Source organism: Tenrec ecaudatus, chromosome 5 (genome assembly GCF_050624435.1).
Source record: "Tenrec ecaudatus isolate mTenEca1 chromosome 5, mTenEca1.hap1, whole genome shotgun sequence".
Classification (NCBI taxonomy): domain Eukaryota; kingdom Metazoa; phylum Chordata; class Mammalia; order Afrosoricida; family Tenrecidae; genus Tenrec; species Tenrec ecaudatus.
The window spans coordinates 74,489,005-74,516,417 of NC_134534.1; the positions used below are offsets into that span (position 1 = coordinate 74,489,005).

At 41.5% G+C, this 27,413-nt stretch overlaps 1 protein-coding gene and 1 pseudogene across 1 annotated transcript in view; one reads left to right on the top strand and one right to left on the bottom strand.

Moving 5' to 3' along the window:
- The window catches only part of CYP7B1 (cytochrome P450 family 7 subfamily B member 1), a 200,164-nt gene that overhangs the window by 15,492 nt on the left and 157,259 nt on the right, over positions 1-27,413 (top strand). The window lies entirely within an intron of this gene.
- Positions 14,988-15,139, bottom strand: LOC142449416 (U2 spliceosomal RNA; annotated as a pseudogene).

The following is a 27,413-nucleotide window of genomic DNA, read 5'->3' on the forward strand; positions in this document are numbered from 1 at the left end:
TTTAAATTCCATACCATTGGCTAAAATTTATGACACTGTTGCTAGCATTTCCTTAATCACCAGGGGGATGATTTATAATGTTCTCAACCATAAAATGATAATTATGTCTCTAAAGTGAACCAGAGGCATACAAACCAGCGATATATGAGTGAATCTTGGACTTGCACTAGTCCCAATATAAGTCCAATATGTTCTGATGGTTTGGTGCTACTTGATACTCAGACTCATGAAGCGATCAATGAAGGCATGGGTGGCATAGCATAGTGTGGGGAAGAAAGCAGATGGTGCTCAGCTATTAAAGGAATAGCATCTGGGATCTTAAAAGTTTGTCTTCAAATCAATGACCATCTAACTGCGGCGTCAACTAAGTTCACATGGAGGAAGCACACTAGCCTATGTGATCCAAGGATTGCAAATGATACAGTCAAATACAAAGGAGGAAAGGGTAACAGAGCTGAAATTAGGAACACCTGGCTTGTAGAAGTCTATGTTTGATAGTGGAAATCGAAAATCCTATTTTCAGGGTCCCCACATGGGTTAAACCCCCGAGTAATCGCTTCTGACCAGAAGGATGTGAATAGCCTTTTAATCGCAGAGAACATTGTATAGTCAATTATAGCAGATGTAATGAGATTAAAATGTCATACCTTATCATTTGGTTGTCCTTTGACCTATTTTAAAGTATTTCAGTTTTCAGTATTTTCTGTTTCTTTTTGATGGAGGCTTTCCGAGGTTCTGCCTAGTCATTGCTGGCTTTTGCTGTTGCTTGCTTGCTGGGAGATTAGGTAGCTCTCTAGAGACAGTAGCTAGTTAATCATTAACCAGGGCATGGCAGGGGCGGACGGAGGGAAATGGAGAGCTGGGTGTGAGCAATGAGTTCTAGGGAAGATGCTCTGGAAGTTTGGGGTGACGACTGCACAGCTTTTCCTAATACGATTGAATGATTCATGTGTACAACACATGAACTTGAAGTAGATGCCAATAAAAGGATTTTAAAAGAGAGCTCATTTCTGTTTTCAAGGAACACAAATCTGTAAGCGTGTTAGCCCATTGTGTTGAAGTGATTTCAGCTCATAGCAACCTTACTGGCCAGTGCAGAACCACCCCACGGGATGTCCGCGCCTGGAGGCTTTACTGAAGCAGACCATCAGAAGAGCTAGGGGCTCACACTGACCTTCCAGTTGGCACCTGAGCACTGACCCACTGTGCTACGAGGGCTTCTTCCGGAATCTGTCTTCAAGACTCCAGGGTTAATTCAGACTCAGGGCTGCCCTCTAGGCCAGGGAAGAATTGCCCCTGTGGGTTATGACACTCTAACTCTGGACAGAACTAGAAAGCCTCATCTTTTGCCTGCGAGGCAGGTAGTAGTTTCAAACTGCCAACCCTAGTTAGCAGCCCAACATGTAATCTAATTCACCAACTCCATAACACTGTGGGTAAACAAGTATTAGTGGATATTAGGGACGTTGTTAAAGACTAGAAACTACGAGGCCTGGTATTTGATTAGCCGTGGGGAGGAGAAAAGAGAGAGGAAGGGAGAAAGGATAGTTCTCTGATCTCTGACGTAAGTGACTGATCACCCATGATTGTTTAGAAAAGTTATTTTGAGACAAGAGGAGCAGTTCACTTATTTGGACAAGCTGACCCTGTGATGTCTGTAGAGTAACAACCTGGAGCATCATGTCCAGCAGTTAGCTGACTTTTTCTTTTTTAAAATGTAAACTTTCAAAAACTGTTTTTGGAAAATTGGAAGAGAGTTGATAGTTGATTAGAAAGGAATTGAGGAAGGGGCCCCTCAGAATAATTACACAAGGGGTCATGTCTTCTCTAACATCCCCTTTGGCATATAGATGTGATCGGACGACCCAGTTGGCTGGATTGTGGGCAACAAAGATCTCTACTTGGACGTTTTCAACATGCAGCTGACAGGAAAGCTTTCTTCTCTCTAAGATCACTGACTTTGCATCTCAAAGGCTCTGCCTCCATCCACCAGCCTGTGATCTTCCTGCTTCCTGCTTCATCTTTCTTTTTTTCAGCCAGTAGCTGTGTGAGTCCGACTGGCTCACATTGGCCTTACGTTGGAAGGGACTAAGATGCCTTCTTAATATAAGATTACTTCTACGTCCCCACCCCCAGTCAGTCCTGGGGCTTTGGGGCTTGGCTCAAGAGGAGTCCCTCTGGGACATGGGGGTACAGTGAATGGTGTGACCCTTTGCTGGGCATGTCTACACAGTAGGGAATGCTGGGCCCCCCTAGGGTTTCCCATATGCGCTCCAATAAATTTCTTCCCTTTTGCTTAAAAAAAATGATTACTTCTAGCGATAAAACGCTTTCTGATACATAGATGAGTGCCTCTCGATTTGCTTCTCTAGACAACGTAGTCTACGATGTTGATGAAATTTGAGTGCAGCTGCCCGGTTCTCTGGTGGTTGTCTCTGCTGTGAGGAGCTTGATAGATCGCCGCTAAACTTCTAGTGGAACATAATCCTGGAGATTGAAGTGGGGCAATCTTTTAACTTCTGTAGGAGTTCTGTAGTAATATAATTTGCAATCATGTTCATTGCAAATGGTGATAGATTGTTGAAAACATTTCAGTGGAATCAGCTAAATGGATGGTAGCTGCTAGGAAATATGTGATCAAGAGCAAATTTGTGTGTGGATGTGTATTATAAGGAACATAAGAAAATATTCGAATGCAAATTGAGATGCTTCTTTACAAAAGGAACAATGATGACACCGGAGAGAGAGGTGAGAATCGCCAGAGGGACTTTCTTGCATTCATGAAAGGGGTTGGATTTTCTGTACAAGAAGGACTGGCATTAAATGGGCACACTGATTGTCCCTACACAAACAGGAATTAGGGCAGGAGGGTGTATGAGCAGTTGCTATTTGGTGAGTGACTGTGGTGGTGGAAATTGCTCACTTCAGGAGTCTTTTAAAGTAGAAAGCAAGATGTGATGTGATCTGTGGGGGATTTTATATATTGTGAGGATTTTATATATTGTGAGAGGGAAGGGAGGCGACAATAGGAGTTTGAAGGAAGGAGGGAATGTGTGAATCACTTGTCCAGGAAAACAGGGGAGAGAATGGACTTTGTGAATGTGATGTGATTACTGGACAGAAATTAGGATCACCCAAACTCTGTGGCCATTGCTTGAAAATGTACATGCCGTTGGGATTGGGTGATTTTTCTCTAGCTCTGCTCAGCAGGGACGTTCAAGTGTGGAGTAGGCAGACAGTCATATTACCAAAATTATTCTTTTGCTTGTTGGCATCATGTGATGATAATGGTTGACCACATCAAGTGGGAGCGGATTCAGAGTAAGGAGGAAGGAGCAGAAGGTGCGGCGTTCTAAAAGTGTCAAGCTGCCACTCTCTGCCATTCCCTGGGATGGCTTTACCCCTCACCCTACTTAGGTTGGTTGTCTATCACTTGAAGCTGAAAGAAACTTGGCCAATTTTGGCAGGACCTTCTTAAAATTTTTTTAGATGTTTCAAATTATCTCTGAATCGAGTGATTAGTTAATTTATAGATTGTGTCTGGGGAGGGAAAAATGGTGCAGCATTCCCCTGGGTAGCTTTCCTAACCCTGGAGAGCAGCTGTGTGTAAGACGTCAGTTGGCCAGCAGATGGCTTGTAGGGAGTCCAAGCTCAGCACTCAGACATACTTGCTGCTCCCCTGGGACACCACTTGGGGCTTTTATCTGTGTTATTGTTTGTTTCAGGTTTGCTATGGTGAGCAGATTAGTTTTTAGATTTATGGCTTAGTAATATTTCTAATTAAGGTCATTTAAATAATTAATGTGTAAAACATGCCGCTTTAAACAGGTGTTTAGAACAAGGAAGTAGACTACACGGGAACGCCTTAGGTCAACAGAGCTGTGCTTGAGTCCCAGTACTATCGTCTCCCGGCTCCGCAACTCAGGGACTCGCTCCCTTATTCATAACATGTGTACGCTTTGCCTTTAAGCTCAAGCTCTAAAGCGCTATGGCGTAAGTCACAGGGGGTGGTTTAGTTTTGTTTTCAAATTACGCGCTCTCCGTGATAGCCGGACGATTCACATCCCTGATCTCTGTGGTCAGAGGGAATCCACCGCAGGTTTAATCCTTGTGCATTTCAACTCCCCCCCTTTTTTTTAACGGAAACAATCTGTAAGTAGGTCAAGAGGGAGATCAAATAAGATATTACACTTTAACCTAATGATATCTACACTATCCATTTCTACAATGCTCTCTGATAACCAGGCTATTCACATCCCTCCACTAGGGTCAGAGGGGACTCACCAGAGATTGAATCTATGTGTGGACCCTGCAAATGGATTTGGGGCTTCTGCTGTCATGCATAGCCTTCTTTAAATTGGGGGTACACAATTTAAGCTCTAATACCATTCCCTCCTTCAAATTTGGATTATATTATTTACAATCCTTAGATCACACAGGCTGGTGCATTACTTCCATTCACAGTCTTTTCACTCAGAAAAACTGACGATTGTCACAGGTTACAAAAATTGCTAGGGTGAAAGGAAAAAAAGTGAAGATTGAAACTATTTTTATAGGCCTCTTTAATCTAGTCCTAGCGCCCTGTTATTATACTCCATTCTTCTCTGTAAAAGATCATTGTTGCTAGGTGCTATCAAGTCTTTTCCAACATAGTGGTCCTGTGCATAACAGGCCCAAACACTGCTCAATTCTGTGCTATCTTTGCAAGGGTTGAGCCCACGTTGTAGCCCTTCTCCAGGAGCTGGTCTCTCCTGATGACATGCCAAAGTATGGGAAAGTCTCACCACTGTCACTCCTGAGGAGCATTCAAGCTGTACTTCTTCCAAGAGAGGGTTTTCTTCTTGCAGTTCATGACATGTTCACTGTTCTTCACCAACATGATTAGCTCTTCTGCAGTCTTCCTCGTTCATTGTTCAGCTTTCTCATGCATGTGAAGCAAAAATATCATGGCTTGGCTTATATGTTTTAGTCCTCAAATGGACATCTTGACTCTTGATCACTTTAAAGAAGGCGTTTGCAGCCAGTTTGTCCAATGCATGTGTGATTTTATTTCTTCACTGCTCCTTCTAGAAACATTGAGTGTGAGACCAAGGATCATCGTAGTATTGCCAACCTCAGTCTCTTGTTCACCTCTCATGATGTCGCCTCTTGGTCCGGCTGTGAGGGTTTTGTTTTCATCTATACGGAGGCTGCAGTCCTTGAGCTCCACCAGAAAGTGTTGCAAGTCCTTCTGACTTTCAGCAAGCTAGGCTGTGTCATCTGTATACTGAAGGCTGTTAATAAACCTCTGCCAACCCTGAGCCTTTTTTCTTTCCTCACAACAGAAGTAATTTAAATACATTCTCATTAAATGTCTTCTGATTTGTATTGTTACGCAAATAATTCTTTTAAGTAAGGCAATTCTGCCTCTCTATTATTAGTTGCTCATGCACTGAAAGTACTATAGTTGGTTTTTGAACTCTAAATACATTAAATATTATACCATGTCGTTCTCCATAAACTGAATGTGTATTTTCTATGCTCACATTTATAACAGTTTTTGTAAGCCAAAGACGTGTTCACACTTGAAAGTTTGGAAAACTGTTTAGAATGTGAACTTTAGGCCCTGCCTGTCTTTCTCATTTCCTGCCTCCCTCATGTACCTTATATTTCCACTCACCATGGAATATGCATAGCAGCGAACAGTTTGAAGATAGTACTGTACACAGTTCAAACAAGGTCTTGTTAAGAAGATGGAACTACATCTTCAACCATATGGAGTGCTGAAATTTTTGGGAACAAACCAAAATGGTAATCTAAAATCTTATTTAGGAAACAAATCTTGTGTGTCTAGAAATAGACAAAAGTTCTAAATACATTCTGGTGTATATGTGTTCTGGTGTGAAACACATGTCATTAAGTAGTGTCCTAGGTGGTCAGCAGAGGGCAGGCATACTTTCTATCTGTAATTTTGATATAGTTACCAATTATATTCCCTCCTACTTCGATCCTTTCCAATCTTTTATACCTCTGTGACAAATATGTATGCACACACATATGTATGTATGTATGTATGTATATAAAATATGAGGGGCTCCAAAGAGTTTGTAGAATATGGAATGGGATGATAGGGGTTTTAAAATGAAGTCTCTGAAGCTCCCTCACACTTAACATTATCAATCCCTCTGAAGAAATGAGTGTTCATTTAAATTCATTTTAATTTTGGATTATGAGTTTAGAAATCTTATTCTTAATTCCAACGTGTGGCAGTTATATAATCTGTCAACTTGTGAAGGGGTGGAGCTTAGCCTGTCAATCATGTTACAGCTTGGTGACCTCATTTAGAAGCACAAAGGTGATAAATAGTTCACTAGAGGCCAAATTACACACTCTCTGCAAGATATTCCCGTTGACAAGTCCTATGGAACTATGCTGATGGCAGCCAGAGCCTTGGTTCTGGAGGAGTCACATTGGAGACCCACACCATCACTAAGTTGCTTTTTCCACCGCCACTGGATCTACAAGACTTTCCACCCATGGGTCTGTGATCTTCCTGCCTCCAGCGTCATTGTATGTGTTGAGTGAGTCTGAAGAAGAATTTACAGACTGGTACTGGACATATGGGATAATATCAAACTTATGGACTTGAACTGGACTGGGCTGGGATGTTTTCTTAATGTACAATTGCTCTTGTATATAAAGCTCTTTCCTATACACATGGGAGTGTCTATGAATTTGTCTCTCTAGTCTACCCAGACTAACAGACAATTAAAAAAAATATATTACAAAATATTATGTAAACTATTTAGATTTGGGCCTTAAGTACTAAAAATTAAATGATACATTTTTAGCGAGATTTTAATATTTCCCCCAAATAATTCATTTTGTGCATGATATAAAGCATGATTCAATAGAAACCACATTGAAAAGGAATTTTGGAGACAAAATTTGGAGACGTTTCAAGCCTCCAGACTTCCAACTGTGCTTGCCTTTCTAATAATGAGCGGCTCCACCTTAATGCAAATAGTTTAACCACTCAGAGCAGATAACAAATACCTGTAATATCTTTCCTGATTTTTGAAGCCTGCTCCAGGCTTAAATTTATATTTTCAGGAAGACCTGACTTCTCATATTCATATCTTATTGTTATCATTTTAAACATATTTTATTATAAATCATATATCGTCTGCTTCCTTGCTTGGTGATCCCTAAGGTTTAACATATGGCTGTTCTTTGTTGCTGACCATTCCTTTGATTTTTCTGGTAGATTTCTTGTGTAATAAATAGGTAGAAGGGAACACATTTTCCTAACTGATGTAAGAAGCCTTGCTATTCAGACCTGTTCCTTAAGAATGGGAAAACGGAGGCCAGAATTGTTCAGGGACTTGATGTTCATCTAGGAGACCTATGAACTCCGAAGTCACTCAGGTGGATGAAGGACCACATTTCACAGCGCATGCTCTTTAGTTATGGCATTAGCCTTAACATTTCTACTCTGGTGTAGTGATTGGCTTGGGACATTTAGAAACCAATACCTGATTGTCAGATTCCAGCAGAGCCACCTTCTGTATTTCCAGCCCCTCCCTTCATCCTCAGCTCATCAATTGAACAGACTGGGAAGGCAGTGCTTCAGGGTGGTGTAGACGTGCACCACACCTTCAACGCCCCTCTATGCAGCTGGACCTCTTTGCACGTGGAGAACTCCTGAGCCAGCATTTGTCCATCAGCCAGTCCTGCCGCCTGGAGTGGACTAAAGTGGACTGCCCTTTAGTATGATAGAAAGGGTGCTGCACTTTAAATGGCTGCATGATGCCGATTGCTTTTCTTTTACCTCTTTAGGCTTGAGGATCTTTCTTTTGAAATACAATACTCGGTCAAAGACCACCACTGAAACGGAACCGACCGGGTGCCTTTATTGCATGTCGTTATCATGACAGCCTCATGGAATTCCCTGCCAGTGAATCATTTGTGGCCCACAGTGACGCTGAGGGACCTGGTAGTACTGCCCCCTGTGGATTTCTGAGACTGTAACTTTTTACGGGAGTAGAGAGCCACGCCATTCTCCCACGGAGTGGATGGCGGTTTTGAACTGCTGATTTTGCTTGTATGCCACCTAGGCTCCCCTACAACCTTATGAAGTATTGACTGTATCTTTTTGATAGACGCAATCTGAAGATAGAGCTCGACTTCTGGAGTTGGCATGATGAATAACTAGTCTGCTAATCACTTGGCATTTTAAATTGAGAGAAAACAGAATCACAAGTATTATATATGTACTTTATGCATATGTATGGTGTGCCTAATAGCTTGATAGACATGTTACTATGTGTTTGGATATTCCTAATAACACTGAGAAAGAAATTATTATCCCCATTTTAGAAATAAAAATCTAGGATTCAGAAAAGTATTTAAAAAATACTTCAAAGCTACATAGTGGAGGAACTGAGTTTTGGACAATAATCTGTTGGAACTGAGGTGGTAAATAACTTTCCATGTGTCAGCTTTACTCACTTGGCAAAAGTACAGTGAAAGAGTCCAAGACTGTGCCTGGGTTCCTTGGGAAAAGGCAGTGACTTCAGTCCCAGGTCAAGGAGACCTAGCCAGCACCAAGCGACTTCTTTCCCAGCCTTGAAATGAATACTCTCTAGTGTCCCCCGGCACTTCTTCTAGGGAAGCATAGGAATGCTTTCTGCCAGATCCTGTGTTCTGCAGAGAGCAAAGCCTGCGATCGGCTTGTGTGCACGTAGTCTATTTGGGAAAGTGAATCTAGGGCAAAAGAGCAAAGGGCAGGGCAGGAGGGAAAGTCATTTCAAGGCCATGATAGGGAGCTGGACAGTTTGTGTACTCAGTCCAGTATCCCCTCCTAAGGAGTCTCCTAACGCTTGTGAAGGATACTACCTAGGTTAGGAAATTGTATCGACAGCTAGTCCTAACTGATCCCTGACCTTTACCTCTCACCATCTTCTATTTTTGACTCACAGAAATCTGGGCTTATGCATTTTCCCCTGTCATTAAGGGTAAGCATGTTTATTACCTAGTAGGTTAAGAGTTGATGCATTGGCTTTATGGTTTTGTCAAAGAACACTGGATGCACTGTAAACGGCCAGGAGAACAAATCCATCAAGCAACACAAACAGAATGTGCCTTTGTTGGTGAAACTGCAGCTCACTTAGGAGAGAGCAATCACTAGAAAGAGACATTAAATTTGATTCAAGGAAAAGAAGGGGGACTCTTAATGAGATGAATGGACAAAATTGCTACAAAAGACTCAATATTCCAACAATCATTGAAATGCATTGCTTTCATTTTGTCACTGTGAGTCAGAACCAACCCAAGGTCAACCAACAGTATATTCCAGCCTGTGAGTTCAACCTCTTAAGCCTCTGAGGTCACTCTGTTGAGTATTATGACTACAATTATCCTGTGGTGTGAGTATGGGGAGCCTAACTCAATTACTTAATATCAAACTTCCACTGAGTGGTTCAGCTGAAATAAAACACATCTGTAGTGGAATCCAAAGCCCATGAATTTTCCACTCTACCAGTGGCCCGAAAGAGGCTAAAACAGAGAGGGGTTGGTGCTTGTTTTGGCTCTTACTCCAGGAATCAAAACAGTGAATTTGGCTTGTCAGCAACCCCAAATGAGTCAACTGGAGACCTGGGTGGTCGCCAAGACCCAGGCTGGAAATCCCCACTGCATCCCCGTCCGAGAGAGCTTCAGAGCCCACACAGCTCTCAGCTGACTGCAGAAGGATGAATGGAGGTAAACATTCTTAGGAACTGCTTTGTTTTGCCCCAGACATGTTGGAAAGCCACAATTTCCTACTAATCAAAAACGGACTGCTTAACCAGCATATCTAAGTCATTGGCCCCAACCTCTCTGAATCTCCATTTTCTAAAATAAGGATGTGGATTTCATGACCGTCATGGTCCCCTCTGAGCAAACTTTACTTTGTGATATCTCGTCATCTAATCCCCAAACCTACCAACCAACCAAACTCACTGCCGCCCAGTCAATGACAACTCATAGCCATCCGAAAGGACAGGTTAGAACTGCCCCTCTGAATTACCAAGGTGGTTACTGTTTATGAGTGTAGAAAACCCAACTTTCTCCCTCGGAGCAGCTGGTGGTTTTGAACTACTGACTTTACTGATTGCTGCCCAACCAGTACCTACCCAGGGCTCCATGAGCCAATCCCAGCACCCATAAATTCTGCTCCTGACACAGACCTTACACAATGACTGGCCATATAGGTGTGTCTTAGAGGGCCTCTTAGATCAGCATATTCTCCCTCCTGGATGTGTGAGCATTTTGAAATTTATATCTTCTAGTGAAATTAATAGATTAAAAAATGTGCTCATTAAATAAATTTCAGTGATCAGCTAGCTTCACTTCTAAAGGATGGGTGCTTCTGAGAATCTAAAATCATCTCAGTGGACAGAAAACCCAAATTTCCTGCTTGGAGAATAATGCAGGCTGGGAGAGAGTGCTTTCCATCAAGGTAAGCAGGGAATAAAAAGAGGGGAAAGAGCGCCACGCTGGATGTGTAGTGAAAGACCACTGTAGTGAAACAGCAGTTCTGTGGGCCAGGCTCTCCTTCCTCTGGTGACTCACTGTCAATCCAGCCATTATAAAGCACCTGGAGGTAGAGGCATTTAGATTCAAAACTCAACCTAACCCACGGCTGCGGGTCGATTTCTGACTCACATAGTGCCCCTCTGTAAGATTTCCAAGGATGTAAATCTGGATAGGAGCAGAAAGTTTTCTCTGGAGGAGTAGCGGGTGGATTCAAACTGCTGACCATAACAGATACGTCCAATGGGTAACCCGCTATGCCACCAAGATGTTTAGATCAGAGGTCAACAAACAAGCTACAGCCTCCAGGCCAAACTCCACCCAAAGGCAATGGCTCTTTAATATACAGTGCAAGGTAAGAATTGTTTGTTTAACGTGCACCAGAGAACATTTGCTAGTTTAGGGGTTTTCACAGGAAAATATTGGTGGCTGGTTTGATGATGGAGAACTCTAGCTATGAAGTCGAGTGTGGTGGTCACCTAATCTGGTGTTAATTTAAGGATTTAGAGTGTAGGGGTGGAGTCTAGGCTGTCCATCTGCAGATAGCCGATGAGACTTCTGTGGGCAGGGTCTTCTGAGAATTCTGCGAAATCTGGTACTTCCTCCTTGGAGGCTGGAGACACCTCTCTCTCTGCCACTCCCTGGGAGCCATTGCAGAAGACAAGCCAGATGGACACAAGCAGACCTCGGAAGGCAGGGAAGCCACTCACAGACCCTTGCCAGCACTGAGATGCTTACAAGGCCACTGGACCCAAAGACTTTCTACCCACTGACTTGTGATCGTCCTGCATTTGGCTTCATTGCATGTGTTTCCTGAGCCTGAAGAGGACTTTATAGATTGGTATTGGACATATGGGCTAATATTGGACACGGCTTTGGACTAGAGTGGGTTGGGATGTTTTCTCAATGTTCAATTCCTCTTGTATATAACCCTCTCCCTTCTATACATATGCGTGTTTATGAATATGTTTCTTTAGTCTACCCAGACTACTAACACATCAAGTTAAGTGACTTGTTAAGCCTCAAACGAATCCCTTCTTCTCATTGGTAGACCTGAATTTTCAAAAAAGAAAGACAAAAACAGAAACCTGTACTCTGCCCGCCGCCCTTTATGACTGTCTCCCCACTGGTTCTGGGTGTATGTGGGGGGCGGGGGGCAGCTAATGCACAGAGGGGACTGTAGGGCCGACACCAGAGCTTCTGTTTGTTTGGTTGGTGTTTAAGTCATTTGCTGCGGTGTTTCTGTCTCCACAACATTAAAGGACTAAGACATGGAGCGCTCACTTCTCATCCAAGACTGAGCGTGAGTCATCTCCTCAGAGAGGCCTTGCCTTGCCCTCGAAAGTCCTCTTCTTAGTGTCCCAAAGGAAGCCATTTCTCTGTTGTCCCAGGTCTTCCCCGGTGCGATGTGTTCTTGCTCACATGTTCGTGTGCTTGTTCCTGTCAGCCTTCAATGACTGGACGCTAAACTCCACAAGGGCAAGATCTTTGTCCATGCTTCACGCATGTGTCTCCTATGTAGCCCTGTCACATATGTGTGCACCCATTCTTCTCAAGCGATGGTTTGCTTTCTCTCCGATCGGACATTGTTCATCGGTGTGACATGGTTACAGGCGTGGGTTTCAAAGACATTCGGCATATAGGCGATTCATTGGGAAGTCCAGTTTGATTCCGAAGGCTTGTGAGTTGATGAGATGTAAAGTCTCAGCCTAGTGCTTTGGATGTCAGCAAAACAAAGCGGGCATTTTACTGTGCATCAGAGTGAATATCATTAGGAACGTTGAAATCAAGGATGGCCCTGTAGTTCACTATTTGGCATTTTGTTCTCTTGAAAAATTCCTGTATGTTTTTATCTATGTGAAAGCTCTCTTCTCTTTTCCAAATCTGAGTCTTTTTGCTTTTGTTTTTAAAAGAATCACTTATGGAATATTGTATTTGGGTACATTTGAAAAAAGTCTTTATGTCTTAGGTGGAAGACATTGCAAACATTGAAATAAATTAGTAATTCATATAGGACCTTCACTTCTTATATACACTCTTGTGTATGTGCACGTGCTTTGTGTGAGTTCTCTGATGCTTTCTGTTCCTACAACTTGTAACAAAAGTTTTATAACGTGTGTACCAGCTGCCTGGAGCCAGTAAGTTTTCTAATATTTCTTGTTTCTACAACTTGTAACAGAAGTTTTCTCCTGTATATACCAGCTGCCTGGAGTCATCTCTAACTCTTGGTGATCACATGTGTGGGAATAAAAATGTGACCCATGGGGTTCCCAGTGACAAATTTTTCAGAAGTAGATCTCCAGGCCCTTCTTTCAAGGTTCTTCTGTGTGGTCTTGAATTTCCAACCTTTTGGCAAGCAGCCCAGCAGGTTACTTCTCAATGCATCATCAGTAGATACCATTAAAGTATATCCAGATTGTATTTTGGTTATATATTATGAATTTTTTTAACAAAAATGTGTACATTTGTTTATGAGGTCAACATTTCAACATCTATGTGTGTGTGTGTGTGGGGGGGGGGTCTTACGTACATAGAAAAGACATAAGGCTTTGCCGTTTCCCTTCCAACACTGCACTGTGTAATTTCACTCAGAAAACATTAGGGAAAAAATTCTCTCCTTGAGTCCCATTCTGTATCTCTTACCACCTACCTCAGCTCTACACAATATCCCATATGTCTCTCCTCATTACCGGCATATTTTAAAGTCATTAGAACTCTGTGGGTGGCAGAGATACATTGGAGAGCAGCTCATAATTATTATAAACCTCCCAACGAAACTTTGGAGTTTATCTTGACGGGTGTGCTTGTGCGTGTGTGCCTGTGTATACAGAGTATGTGTGTCTATATGGATGCATACATAGTGTGTGTGTACATCATTTATTTTAAGTGAAAGTTAGTGAAGCATTTGATTATGAAAAATACTCCCAAGTATCTGGCCCAGTTTATAAGTCAACTTCTTTTATATGCTTTTTACATACTTTCAGGTGTGTGACAGTTCTGATTGAGCTAGAGCACCGATTTGCTTCTCAGACCTGGAGCTTAAATAGCTATTTTTTCCTGATATATATCATGGATCAGGTAGTGGCATCTGCTGGTAATGAATGATATTGCTTTTCAATTCTATAGGCGAGTCTGGCTTTTCACCACAGTACATCCCTGGAAAGCAAGCAATGAGCTATTGTTTGTTTTTCGCTTGTTTTCGAACCAACATATCCATAAAAGAAATGCTGACAAAATCGAACAAGAACTGATCCTTTGCATCAGGCTGGCGTGTAATCTAAAGGAAGAACCAAACTTACTTCCATTGTGAATTGACGGTTTGCCCACAAGGTGCTGTGTTCTCTCACACGTCCTCACAAGTCATAGACAAGTAAGTGATTGAATATGCCCAAGCTCACGGGCGGGGGAAGGGAAAGCAGGACTGGAAGCAAACCCTGCCTTTAGTGAAGAGTTAGCATGCCCTAGTTTCTGAGACACGGCAACAAAGACTAACCGGACAAGGGTTTGGAGAGCAAAGAACACTCTTGTGTACTCCCACTGTATATTTTTAAAAACAATATATTGTAGTAGAGTGAGCATGCATATATTGTAGATTTTCCCCACTCTCCGAAAGCAGAGCAATTTTAGGAAAGACTTTGGTAGGCTAAAATGGCAAAGAAATAATTAGCATTCATTTGCATGGGAGCATTTTGAGCACTTCCAGATCTTAAATCTAACCTGCCAATTCGTGCAAAATAACACACAAAACCTGTGAGAGCGCAGACATCTAGTGATCACAGACACAGTGCAAGGCTATGCATCTTGATGCTGACATGCTGAGGGCAGCTCCTGGGGAAGGGGGTTGGGGACTTTCTCTCTCTCTCTTTCTCCCCCCCTCCCCCACCACTACAGGTGCCTACTGCCTCTTTCACAGCTCCCCACAAGCAAATGTTGAATGCTATTTTCACTGTCTATCTTCCTATAAAAGCAAAAACAATGCTCCTTCGATCTCTTCCTGCTCGCAAAAACTGACTCTCACGTCAGTCTTTTGTAAAAGCAAAGTGGTGCAAAGCGAACTTTCAAAAAGTAGGTCAAGCCTACATTCAGTGTTTGGAACACAATCGGTGTTGTCAATAGATTTGGATCCATCCAGAGTGCCTGTGGTGTGGCCGCTATATTCTTGATACAATTGGTATTGCCAGTAGATTTAGATCATGCGAGTAGATCTAGATCTTTCTCGTGTTGCCAGTGGATCTCAATGCAGTTAGTGCAATATCTGACTGGGGAAATCATTTAATTGTTTATTTCAGTTTCATCATCTGTGAAATAAGATAACTTTGAGCAGTAGTTCTCAACCTTCCTAATGCTGCGACCCTTTAATACAGTTCCTCATGCTGTGGTGACGCCCAAACCATAAAATTATTTTTGTTACTACTTCATAACTGTAATTTTGCTACTGTTATGAATCATCATGTAAATATCTAATACACAGGATGTATTTTCATTGGTATACATCGAACATAAAGCATAGTGATGAATCACAAAACAATATGTAATTATTAAACGGATACTACACTTGATCTTAGCCAAAAGGCCGAGAAGCGATACAATATGAAATTACACATTGTGAGATATTTATGTGTTTTCCAATGGTCTTAGGTGACACCCATGAGAGGGTCGTTCAAACCCCATAGGGGTCGCAACCCATAGGTTGAGAACTACTTACTTTGAGCATCTCTTCCACTGAAAGAATTGAGGAATGAAATCTTCCAAGAAATGAGAGTATAAGTCTACCCCGAACTTAAAAGTTTGCTTTACGTCGCCTTGCTTTTACAAAAGGCCGACATCAGTACCTGTCTGTAGTACCCCAAAGCAATCTGAATGTGTGTTGTCTGGCATTCTGCACTGGTTTTGCAGCAGGCCCTTCAAGAGGCAGCAGTGAGCATGGCGTCCCCATGCTCCTTCCCCGGCTCTCCGCTCAGCATCGAATTCTGAAGACATCCAGCTCTGAGCTCTGTGAATGGAGACGTCATCTTCTTCGTGTGTTATTTGTTATGACTTGATAGGTGGGTTCTCGGGGACTGGGGAAGCTCAAATATTTTCCCCAAATTAATTATTGGTAATTTCTTCTTCACCTTAAATCATTTCAGCTTATGAATGGTTTCATAAGAACCTCTATTTTTGGACAAGGGGGGACCTTGCACATATGATATTTTGAATTTATAAATGCAGATTTGAGTTGAACTGTTAGGAAATAAACACGCGATATTCAGAAAGATACAAAGCTTTTGGGCTCCTAAGTTTGTACCTTATGTAATAGTAATACAAATGATAATTGTAACTTATTTGATATTATTGCTTGTGCCCTGCTTCTATTATTCTGAAAGAAGAAATATTTCTCATGGCTGAGAAGTTAAACTTCTTTTGCTCTCAATGTTTATATATAAGAGCAGAAGTAGAATAGTCCTGGCTCTAGCTACCTCCATCTAACATCTAATTTTAGTTTCCTTTTAAGCACCGAAATAATACTGCTATTAGAAGTAATATTTGAGTCTTCACTGTCGTTAGAAGCAACTGAATGATAAATGTATTTTAATATATTCTATAAATGAATGATGACAATACACAGGATAGCCCAGCCTTCTGTGTTTTGATACAATCTTGTTACTGATTTTTCTTGTAGACCAGAACTGGGGGGTGGGGGTGCAACAGAGGAGAAGAGGCTTCGGAACTTTGCTTTGAAAGCCATCTTTCAGACCTGTGTTTGAAAAGATGACCGAGGCTGCTGAGATCACGCTGGGGAACCTAAGCTCCATGATTAATTTAAGCATTTTGTGTTGCAGAATTACTGTACATATGATACATGAGGGTCTGCACCAAAAATTTAACAAAATATTTGGCTATGTTGAGTTAAGAAAGGAGTTTTGACTCTTACCCCCTGCCTCTTTCTTTCTTTGAAATGTAACTGAGATTTAGCAAGACCATTTTACAAAACATATTTGAAAATTGTCGTGGAGAAAAATATCCCTTCCTATCAAATAGATTAAAACCATGCCTTGAATGTTTGACTCAGGGGCTTTCACGGAACCGGCCGTGAATGCGGAAACCATCTGCTTTTCCTGGACGTTGTCAGGGTGAGTGTGGCAGAGGCAGCTGTTTGGAAAAGGACGCTTTGGATGATGAACCAGCCCATTGTTTCTAAGCAATTCACTGGCATTCAGAGGCTCTACCCAAGCGTACTACAGAGCAATCAAAATCAAACTATTGTTTGTACCAATCATACTGATCTGAAAAGGACGTGGTGGGATGACCCCATTGTAGATGCAAATAGTTGTTCTGAGCAGCTGTATGCTAGCCAATATGTACCTCAGTAGGAAACAGGCTTGGAAGCTAGAGGGCTCCTCTGCACCCTACTGGGGGAGGAGAAAAGATTATACCAGATTGAACTGCAGTTTAAGAGGGCTTGGGGGGAATGAAGACACAGGTCTGTTGGCATTAGTGGTAATTTACTTTCACACACACACAATTATTGACATTAACCCTGTAGTGGCAAGCTGTTTTTCTATTACAGCTCTCTACAAATGATACATTTAGAAGTTCCATAAAATTAGATATCGGCTTAAAACTATAGCTCCATAAGTGATTTGCTTTGGGTTCCAATGTCTAGTCTTGTCTAGTTCTGCAAATTGGAAAACGCACGGTCTTCACTGACTTGACATTATTCAAAACACTTTGTAAAGTTTTATAATTTATTTAGAACTTGGCAAATGTAGAACCAATATTGATATTGCAATAGTGGCATGAATATTAAAAGGGACGCTTTGCCTGGGCAGAGAGCACGTGGGAGCACACAACATGAAAATGACACTGTTTCGTTTTTTAAAATAATCTGATCATTCTATTTTAGCCATTAACATTTAAGCTTTTTGGTTGTCCTTGTCACTTCATTGCATGCATGCTAATATCTTCTCATATAAAATTTAATCTGTTGAACTAAATGAAGGAATTAGTATCTGAAAGACATCTTTCATTAAGCAATTAACGAATCTCTCCAACAAATCTACAAAAGCATATGTGTTTATATTTAAAAATTATTTGTATGATCAGCCAGTTGTAACAGATGCATACATTTAGTTTTACTTGTGCTATCCCTACACTGAAACGTATTTAAATTGTACTATGGATTTCTAATAAAAACGTGGCTAACATCGGTACTTGCTAAAGAAGACATCCATCGATAGATTTTGTCTTTCAAAGGTCCTCTGTGGCTTGGGTTAGAAAAACGACAACTTTCTGAAGTGGAGATAATAGGTTCTAGATGAAATTCTGCTTTTGGAGCATGGAGAAAGCTAGAGATAACTGAAGGTAAAGCTAAGACCATTCTGAGGGTTGTAGAAATGTCTCAAAGAAGGTTTAACACTCTTATGTGGCAATCCACAGAAATGTAGGGGCCATCATACGACTCTGAGCCCGTTTTAAAGAAAATACAGAAAACTGCCTTATCTTCGGTAAACACCGTTTCCATTGGCCAAGCAATTGTTTCCAAGTCACAGATGAATCAGTGGCCTACCCTGCTTCACAGGCATATGCTTGGTTGTCTTGGTGTCATTGTTGAGTGTGGTGGGAGTGGGAGCCTCTTGAGAATATTACCATGCTGATTTAAGTCAATCACTAGGTTGCAAGATATATATATTAAGAAAGAAAAAAATAAGATTAAAAGCTTTTTTCAACTTTCATTTTAATTGACTGCTATGTGTGGATGATTTGATAGTTCATGGAATAACTACGCTACATCTCTGTGATAGTCCTCTAGTGGTTCCAACTTAAAAATTTTTTTACAAATAAACAAGGCAATAGTTGATTGTACCTTCTAACTACTTGTGAAAAATACAACCAATCCCAATGATAACTAACACCCAATGTATTTATTGAAGAAAACAGTTTTCAGGTTATCGTAGCACTTTTGAACATTGAGTCAAAAGTCCCATTCTACTCTGTAGAAAGAAATACAGTCATGGTAAGTGAGACTCTGAAGATTGACCTGAGTTTTCATGTTGTCGACATGGCAACCACCCAAGGATAATTAATTAGGTGATGTTCATGATATTCATGTTCATGGTATTTGTGTTAGGTTGGGTTTCCAGAGAAACAAACCAGGGACACTCACCTATGTAAAAGAAACAATGTTCTATTAAGAAACATCTTTACATCAAGAAGGTGTGCTGGCCTCGTCCAACTCAAGCCACAGTTCTGATGTCAGCCGGACCCTCTTCTGACTCACATAGCTGCATCCTGATGACACAGACAGATGAAGCGGGCAGCAGGGAGACCACATGCGATGAGCGCAGACTCACCTGCATCCATGGTGGATGAAAACATGGTAGGGCACCAATAGCCCTCTGGAGGCTGGCCCAGGAGGCACAAGTAGAGTCCCAGTGAAGTCCCACAGAGGAGGAAGGCTAACTGGCTAGAGAAATGGTCTGTGTTCAGCGGGCTCTTTACACAGGCTACACCCCCTAGGAGGTGTCACCAAGCTACCATTTGATTGACAGGTTGGACTCCGTTCCTAGCCAGAGGTGTCTAGTTGACATAAAATCTAACTACGATAATAATCTACTTAACCATAGGGACTTATTACTGAATTGTATTATGTTAAGAGGAAATTCAGCTTCTTTTATATGAAAAGTGCTGTGGTAGTATAGGGGCTAAAGTGTTTGCCTGCTAACAGAAAAGTCAGTGGTTCAAACTCACCAGTCCCTCTACAGGAGGAAGACGTGGCAGTCAGCTTTGGTAAAGGTCACAGCCTTGGAAATCCCACGGGGCAGTTCCACCTTCTTCTATAGGGTTTCTCTGAGTAGGAACTGACTCAACGCTCATATCAACAATTGATGGAGAGAAGCAATGTATGGCGCCAGACTAATGAGATCATTTTAGTATGTCTAATCCATGGTGTAATTTTCTTTTCTTTAAAATCATAGCAGCCATCTTTTGAGCTAAGTATTAGTATTTTAGTACAGAGAAAGAAACCCTTATTTACAGAGGTTCAGAACTGCCAAGGGTCCCAGAGTTAATCCTTGGGAAAGCTTGATGGTAACCTATGGGTGGGTGGATGTCTCCAAAGTCCTTTTCATAATCACCCAACTGCTCCTTGTTCCAACCAGTGGATCGATGTCATTCAGAAAATATTTCAGGTAGTAACATAGTAATGAAGTGATTCTCTTTTTAACCATCATCAATAGACATGCCAGTTAACACCCATGGTTTATGAACTGAGAATTTTCTTATTTGAGGCTTACCATACTCCATATTAAGTATCGTCTCTTCATGCTTTTATTTCTATGAGCAAATATATGGAAGAAAATTGTAGTTATTGATTATTAACATGTAAAACTTTGCCAAAGTAAATTGTTTAAATTTACCCCAGGGAATGCTAACAGAAAGAGCTTAAATTTATAAGAAAACATACTGAGATGATCCGTGTGGTGGAGATGATTCCGATTCCTAGCAAGCCTACACATAGGGTTTCTGAGGCTGTAAATCTTTACAGAGCAAATAGCGTCATCATTCTCCCGAGGGTTTGCACCACTGATCTTTCAATGAGCACAGACTATTATAACATAAGTGGCAGGAAATTATCCTTTCAATGTAATGAATATGTTCATTTGAAACAAACAAAACTCACTGCCCTACAGTTTATTCAGACTAAATGTGCTCATAGAGAAGTTCAGTTTCTTGACATGGAAAGAAACAAAAATCCACTACTCTAAACTAATACAATAAAAAGACATTAGTATTTGAGGTCTTCTTGCTATTTACAGCATGCCCTGGTGGCTCAGTGGCTGAAGCCTATATTGTTCACCATAGGTGGGAGAAAGGTGTGGAGTCTGCTACTTTCAAGATGTATAGCCTGGGAAATCCTAGGCGGGTAGTTCTCCTCTGTTCTATGGGGTCACCAACGACTGGCATCAGCTCAAAGGTAGTGGGTTGGGTTTGGTTGTTAATCGCTGATCTTTTCCTTTTTTTGGGCAGTAACATGATTCAAGGAGTGGTAGAAGTTGAAAGCAATAATGCCATTTACTTGACAGTTGCTCATTTATTCTTGGAGAGCAAAGGTTGATAAAAATTTAAGAACAAAATGGTAATGCTTCTTTTTAGCCTCTTCTATCCTGTCATCCACCTGACACCTTATTAGGGGCCATGAAGTCAGTTCCAACTCAGCAATATTGCCCCAAACAAACAAACAAACAGAACCTCACTACCATTGAGTTGATACTGACTCAAAGTGACCCTATAGGACAGGATAGAATTGCTCCTATGAGTTTCTGAGACTGTAATTCTTTATTGGAGTGGAAAGACCCATCTTTCTCCCATGGAGTGGTTAGTAGTTTCGAACTTCTAAACTTGGACATTATAGCCCAAAGTGTAACCACTATGCCACCAAGGTTCCACACAGCACCATGAATTGTCGAAAAGGAAGACATTAGTAAAGTTTTATTATGGACGTGCTCGATATTTTTTTCAAACATTGAAAGAATACGTAAGTACAGTCCTTTAAACTAAAAGTTAAGGATCGATCAAGAAGAAGGGGAAAGGCTACATCTGTATTCTTCAGAAAATAAGAAACTGAAGTTGAATTTTCTCATCCGTTCCTGTGGAGTTCTTATTATCCTTTCTTTGGTCTACTTTGACTAAATGATTAGCTTTTGAACCGTTCTTCCAAGACACCAGCCTTTAGATTAAGAAAAGAGTGCCAACTGTTTGGCGCCTGCTAAACAAGCTCCATGTCTTAACTGGGCTCTCAACTGCCAGTTGTCCAAGTGAACCCGTGAAATTATCCCTCGAGAGAACAAGAGTGAATAGTGTTGGGGGATTTTCACCACAATTCTCAGACTGTCTTCCTTTGTCCAAGATACAATTTCTAGACTGCACTTCAGAGCAGAGCCTTAAGACACACAGAGAGGAAAATAAAAGTAGCCTAAAGCAGACAGTGTTAAATGGCAGGTCAATGATTAGATTGCCAGTAATACTAGAAGGCAAAAGTGTTAAAGTTTCATTACGGGAATAAAACACAATGATTATTTTCAGGTTTGATTGTTTGCTCCGGAGATAAAGAATAATAGTAATGTTATTGAGAAAAACTAATTCTATTAACATTCTACTTTTAAACTTTAACTTCTGAAAGGCTGTCTTAACCCCTTTGAACACATTCCTGAATGTTTTTACAACTAGTGTTAAAATAATTTAAAACATTTTTTTTCCTTCGTCCAACCCTATGTGTTTCAGAGTAGAACTGTCCCGTAGGGTTTTCTTGGTAATCTTTATGGAAGCTAATTGCCAAGAGCACCTTCTGAGTTACCACTGGGATGTTTGAAATCATCAACCTTCAAGTTAATTAAAGGAATAAATTGTTCGGCGTTCAAAATAAACCCAACTATTCCTAGCCTCTTCCTTCTTATAGAAGGGATGAATGAGTTTTTGTGATTGTCCAGGGGCCCTTGGGAAACCCCAGAGACAGTTTCAGTCTAAAGAGTAACTTGAAAAAGTAGTTTATTCTTCTAGGGTTTGAACTTAGGAAGGCAAAATCAAGAATTGTAGTGGAAATACGGTCATTTGATTAAGTAAAGATCAAAGGTGCCTGAGAAGGAAGAATGCTAATCAGCTTTAACTACTTACTTATCTATGTCAACCAGTCAAGAGCTCAAAAGACATGTTGCATTAGGTAAACCTGCTGTACAGACCTTTTACAAAGCATAGATGTTACCTGGAGGACTAAGGGGGGCCTGCTGTACAGACCTTTTACAAAGCACGGGTGTTACCTAGAGGACTAAGGGGGGGGGGGGCTGGCTCAAGAAGAATAGATGCCTTTGAATTGTGATGCTGAAGAAGAACGTCCAGAGGATCCTGGACAAACTGTCTTGGAAGAAGTCTGGCCAGAGTGCTCCTTGGAGACTAGGATTGCAAGATTTTGTCTTACATACATTGGACATGTTGTCGGAGAAGGATATCATGCTCGGTAAAGTGCAGGGACTGCCCAAAAGAGGAAGGCCCCCAACCAGACAGATGGATGCAGTGGGAGCACCAATGAGCTCAGGCATAAGGACGGTTGTGCGGATGGCGCAGGACGGTGCAGTGTTTTGTTCTGGATGGCGCAGGACGGCGCAGTGTTTTGTTCTGGATGGCGCAGGATGGCGCAGTGTTTTGTTCTGGATGGCGCAGGACGGCGCAGTGTTTTGTTCTGTTGTGCACAGGGTTGCTATGGGTCAGAGCTGATGGCACCTAACAACAAGGTAACTCGCACAATCTTTTAAAGCAAAATAAAATAAGAAAATACATGATGATGAATCTTTGCTTTCTTAAAAGAAGAAACCTTTCAAATAATCAAAGATGATAAAATAAGCAAAGAACACAGAAGACTATTTCTAATGGAAGATTACAAAGGAATATTACTATTTACTACCACCGACAAAAGGTAGACAAAATTCTTCAAGACTAATTTAACATTTAACACAAAGGCAAAATTTCAGTGTTGACTGACTACAATACTTTATAGCAGGGTTAGGAGTCTTGGTTTTTTTTTTCTGTTAAGGGTAATTTGGATATTGATGATGTCATTTCGGGGCTTGCGGTCCTCATGGTTGGCAGTTCCAAGCCACCAGCAGCTCTGTGGGAAAGAGACGGGGCTTTCTACTTCTGTAAACAGTGACAGCCTCAGAAACCCACGGGGGGTCGCTTTGAGTCATCCTTGACTCTACAGCAGCCAGAACCATTAGCTCTACCGGAGGAGCTTCTGTCCTCCCATGTTGTGATCAAGGAGCTCATTTTGTTAGTTTACTTGCCAGGTAATTTCTGATTTATGCTCAGTATTAGGGCGCCCTGGTGGCACTGTTGGGTAAGTGTTGAATTGCTAACCATAGTCAGTGGTTCAAACCTAGCAGCTGCTCCGTGGGAGAAGGTGGAGGCTAAAATGCCCCCTATAAAGAGTTACATCCCCATAAATCCTAAAGAGTTATCATGCATTGGAGTCAAATCAACTCCATAATAGTGCATTTGTGTTTCTGGATTTATGCTCATCATTTGTTAAATCTCAACGACTGACTTTTCTCATCCTCAGCCCTGAGGACTGGTGGGACACAAATGGACAATTTCAAAAAGCTGCTGGCAAAACTAACATAAGACATGGGTTTAACTTGACTTCAGTATTCATTAAACGACGAGGGGCCTTTTGGACCTCATAAATTAAGTCCTTATGAAATAATCGTGGGATTACTCTTAAAGTTTCCCTTTTGACACTCCAATCATTGACTCAAATTTGCTACAAAGAATTTATTAAAATATCGTCAGGATTTGCTTTATGATGTAAAAAATTTTAAGAAAAAATTTAATGTACCAATAACTCTTATTCAAGGTTTTTACAGAGTCTAAAGACCTGAACCTGGTGATTGTGTATTTTGGAAAAAAACATACCAGATTAAGAATAGTTTAGTAGTCAAATGGAAAAGGCCTTATCTTGGGCTACGCACCAACTCTTGTGCTGCAAAATTCCCAAGTGTCGAATCTTACCCAACTAAAGAAATTCCCTTTGCCGCAGTGGGTGCCCAGTGTACCTCCATATCCACATCACACTTTCCTCTGCCAAGAATCCCTGGCGGGATAGCCTTGGGCTGCTGACCAAGATGTGTGTGATTCAAAGCCAACAACCACTTTGTGAGAGAAAAATGAGGCTGCCTGGGCTGTCAAGCTCTTTGTGTCCGAAAGCGTCGGAAGCAGTTCTGCTCTGTCCCAGTGAGTCAGCATTTGCGTGATGGCAGTGGGCTTCCCCTCCACTTTCACCAGCTCCCAATGAACAGAATTCGTGTGGCCTTGTTTCTTGTGCTTAAGGGGAGCAGGGTTTTTTGGTTAGTTTAACCCAATCAGTTCCGACGGTCGATATTCTTACTGACTGTTAGGTGTGCCCCACACGCCTGAGCTTGTGCAGGGAATATCTGCCCTGTGCGGCATCATCTTCTGTTACTTCCTTCAGCCATTCAGTAACTAGGCTCAGGAGGCAAACCAGCTTTGGGCATCTCTAGATATGACTTCTCAAGCCCTCTCAATAGCTTCTCGTTTTTATTTGACTACAGCTATATACACGTTATTTGTTATGAGGTAAAACCCCGTACAATTCAGTTAATTTCCCGATGTTAGATAGAAATCACCAAAATTGTGTGGAGCAGGTAGATTTTAGTCAATATCCCATTCCTTGTAGCCAAAATTATACTGAGGTGATTTTGCTAGATTATGCTATTAATAGTTTGTAATGATGCTACTAATGAACCATGATTTTATATATTGATTTTTCATAGACTGAGTGATCATTCTCAATAATTGTATTTTTATGCGGAGGATCTGAATTTGAAATTGTTAGTTTACATACTCAACATCCTATTAAAAATACTGTAGCTTGGGCCAATAATTGTACCAGATAGAAAATGAGATGACAATGTACTGTATGTTCTCTTAAGAGTTCTTTTAGGGTTCACAGTGCCCTGACAGCTACTTATTGGGCCAGCAATGTTAAGTATTTCCATAATGTTCAAAGATCCTTAACTCTTAATGGAAATCCATTAGAGATTCACCTTGGTTGGAGGTGATCCCCTTTCAGAATTCCCATGCCTTTATTTGGAATAGCTGAATTAGAGGCGTGGTGGTTACACATTGGGCTGCAATCCAAAAGATCAGCAGTTCAGAACCATCAGCCGCTCTGAGGGAGAAAGGCAGGGTTTTCAACTCCTGTAACTATTTAGTCTTGGAGACCCACAGGGGGCAGTTCTACCCTGTCCTGTAGGGTCACTAAGAGTAGACATTGACTCCAGAGCTGTGAAAGAGTTTTATTATCAGAAACTCATCCATAACTGGGGCTCCAATCTCCACAGAGGTTGCCAAGGGGATGGCAGATCAGGAACATTCACGAAACACTTCGCATGTGATGACCAGCAGCGCATCTTGTTGTTTATGGGTTAACGGCCCTGGAACTGTAGAACAGGATGTCCATGAAATTAGACCCCAAGCCACCGAGTTCTGTGCTATTATGCATATGGATTACTCAATTTGTTTGGTTGACTTCCAAATGGAATAAGATGTTAGCGTAAAGAGATAAAACATGGTCTTTTAGTCCTTTTAGTAATCACACTGCTAATACTAATGATAGTTAAATGCATAATGATATGCATAAGGAAGTGTGCTCGCCAAATTCTCTTTTCTGAAAGCATAACAGATTCTGTAAGTGGACACCACTCAGCTGTCCACAATGCTGCATTCCAGACAGACCAGCTACACAAAGGACTCCAAACTGCCCTCTGGAGCCCTTGCAATGAAACAGGGTCTGAAATGTCTCCCAAAATAGGGGGACAGTCAAGGAGGGGCAGGGTTGGCAATCACGTCCACAGGTAGTTGTGATCAAGGAGACAACAGATTTGCCCGTAGTGCACAGGGGGATATTGTACATGTCAGAAAGTCTCCATCTTGAGGTTATTAAGAACAAAAAGCAGTGATAATTTCTAGGTGACCAACCTAAGCACCGTCACATCCTGCCAGTTTGATTGCTGGAAGGAACAAGCCGGATCCATAGAGTCTGTACTATAAAGGTCACTGACTGAGAGAACTGCTTCTCTGATACAGAGGTATCCATACTGTTCCCGCCTCCCCATGTAAAAATAACTTGCAGGTTATCTAAGGGCTGGCCTGTCACGATCATGTGACAAACAGAGGGCGGGGATCCTTACCTCATTTTTGACCAATGACTCATGAACAAGCCATTGCCCATAAGCTACAAAAGGAAGCCATGACGTCTCATTCGTAAAACAGAGAGTCCACTCTTGTGGGCACTTGGTTTCTCTCACTGTAATGATCTAGGCTGCATTCTTGCCTTTTAAACATGACTCCATTGTTTTATTAGTCTGAAATACATTCAGGTAACTAGCATACCTTTGCTTTTGGTAGAAATAAATATGAAAAATAAGTAACAGAAAAGTGAAACCCACACACATACACGAATAAACAGACTGACAGGCTTCTTATTTTTCTGTAGAACAAGTACAATCCAGAATTTCTGAAAACGGACTATGCGTCAGGCCTTGTGCCGAGGCCCTGAGACACTGTGGTCAGTAAGGCCGAAGTGGTCTCCTTCCTCATGGTATATGCAGGCTGGTCCTACTTTCTTTATTACACCGGCCAATTTGTAATGAAAATTATCCTGAGAATGAAATCTGTTATTATTTTTTAAACTCACAGAACACTGCCCCAGCAGACAGTAAAGGGAACCCAGAGGTTGTAAGTGGTTATTCATTGGGCTGCTAACCACGAAGTCAGCAGTTTGAAACCACCAGCTACTCTGTGGAAGAAAAACGAGGCTTTCTACTCCTATAAAGAGTTGCAGTCTCAGAAACCCAGGGGCAGGTTTACCCTGTCTCTTAGGATCCCTATGAGTCACAATTGACTTGATGGCAGTGAGTTTTGAATTTAAGCATAATTAACTATGTATTGAATAAGGAAACAGATGCATGCATATACATACAATGGAAAGCAAAAGTACAGAATACAAAGAGAATGTGTACACTGGACACTGATCACCTGGAATTAGGTTCCTTGAAGATGTTTTTTGACCTGAGTCCTAAAAGCCGAGTGGGAATTTCCAGGTACCTTTCACAAATACCAGCTGGATGGCAGCTTTTACCTCCTGGCTGTTTGTGGCGATGATCTCACAAGAGCATAATAGAGAAGCACTTAAATGTGGGCGTTAAATTGTTCGCAGAGCAGAATCTTCTTTGAAAATCCAACCTTTTACTTTGCGACTGTTTAGGGGAGGTAATGAATGGCCATTCAGCACTGGTGCTCACATCAGA